Source organism: Pleurodeles waltl, chromosome 2_2 (assembly GCF_031143425.1).
Source record: "Pleurodeles waltl isolate 20211129_DDA chromosome 2_2, aPleWal1.hap1.20221129, whole genome shotgun sequence".
Taxonomy (NCBI): domain Eukaryota; kingdom Metazoa; phylum Chordata; class Amphibia; order Caudata; family Salamandridae; genus Pleurodeles; species Pleurodeles waltl.
Window position 1 is genome coordinate 22436722 of NC_090439.1, and position 2223 is coordinate 22438944.

Sequence of the window (2223 nt, forward strand, 5' to 3'; positions counted from 1 at the left end):
TAACCTTGCCATTGCCACCATGGAGAGAATACCTGAGACTGTCACACCCCCTCAGGATGAAAGCCCCAGTGAGGACAACATCTTTGAATAGCTGGACACTGGCGAACAACCTGGCCCATCAGGGTCTACGACTCTGAGCCTCACCTTGCCCACCTCAACTCCTCCCTCCCCTTTTGCATTGACGTCAGAGGCAACCCCCAAACCTGTGTCCCAAGGACTGTTCAGTCTATTGTGTGTCCCACAGAACAGGGACCTGAGTCTAACCTTGCCACCCCTGACAATGAAGGACCAGCAACCACTGGGAGTGGGCACACTGTGACAGGGGCACAGGCACATGGGGGTAGGGTGCATGGAAGGGATGCTGTGGGACAGAGGATGGGGCCTCAAAGAGACACAACGGACCAGGAAACCATCTCCCAAGTCTTGTGAGCATACCAAAGTTCCCAAGACAGGATGGGCCAAATCATCACCATGTTGGGGGAAAAACAAAGGCTGCGGAGGGAACACCACCAGGAAGTCATGGAGCAGTGGCAGGCACAAAATGCCCACATGGCAACAATTGCAGGGGTGCTAAGGGACATCAATACCACCCTGATGACTTTCTCCAAACAACATCAGGCCCCTACCACTAGCAATGTTACATATGCCCCTTCTACAACTGCAGCTGGTAGTGGAATGGAAGCCCTGCCAGAGGAAGGACATGCCTCTGACACTCCTCCCTCTGTAGCTGAAGAACCCCCCCCCCACACAAACATGGACGTCCACCCAGATATCCAGCTAGAGCAGATGCCAAGACCAAACCCACTGGCAGGAGGTGAACCTCTCCTGATTTGTCAACCTTGTGTGCCACAGATACACCCTGTTGACTGTTTGGAAACCAAACTCCATTTTCTCATGGTACAAGGACACAAGACTTGTGTAACCAACTGATGTGGCAGCTAACCTGATGAATACATCAACTATGACTTCACTCATCACTTTTATTTTGATTTATGCACTTGAATTGTTACTGATAGTCTTTTGATATGCACAATAAATCATACTTAAACACAGCTACTGTGTATGTGTCCTTTATAATACATATACAATAGCCATGCTTGCCAACCGTGGTCTGGTCCCCCATTCCTTCTGTAATGAACAGCCATTGTAATGGTCAGCAGACGGAGTCTCCCTCAGCAGGAGACACATTACAACAGAAGTGTCACAGGGCATCTATAGTCAGTATTATAGACGTGTATAGTCAGGATTCCAATCTGCAAATAGAGCATGACAGAGAGTACCATCAGGATATGGAAGTCAGGCTCATGGTAAACTACCTACAAAGCAGGGGCACACCGATAGGTCCTCTATATCACCAGGTAGAGGCCACTCACATACCCATACCATAGCTACACATTCACATATCCCATGGAACACACAAAGAACACGACAGAGGAACCCAGTACTCAAAACATACACTAACATAGGCCCCATACCTGTAGGATTGTCACTCACCCATGTCAGTCCACAGTTACATGCACCTTGGACAGCAAAGTTAAACACAAACACAGCTAGGTCCCATGGTCATCACAAAGTACTCCACCCATTGTGAAGCGGGAGGCCATGATCCAACATTCACACATGTGCCACAAACGTCACTTAACACGCCATACACTATTTTACATCCTCTTCAACCCCACACATAGAAGAAAAGGACTAAGCATTTACCAACCCCATTGTTTGGAGGATAAACTATCAAGGTAACACCCAGCTGAAACTAAACTCTTTTAAACCAGGTATATGTCAGGTACACCTCTCATGTCTGTCAGCAATTACCATTGGCTACTAACATTGAATACTTCAAGCCTAGGTTGCAGAGTCAAACATGACATAGCTAAATCAGTGAGTGGAAGAAAAAGAGGATAGGAGATTGCACGAAACATACCTCAAATCTGAGATGTCCTTAACAGAAGTATATGTTAGCATCTGTTGTAACGATACATGAAAATGTAGAACATACTGTCCAGTACACAATACAATCTATCAGGCTCCATCCACAACTCACACATAGGCATTGAAACTCATGACAACCCCACTGAAGAAGCAAGAAAGGAGGTGTAATGGCAGCCATCTACTTCAAGTTGTGCACATGTATCAAACCAAAAGGTCCACTTCACATACCTGTATGTCATTTGAAGTACTGATTGATGAGATCTGCCCTAGAGACACCTGCTCCTTCTTGCT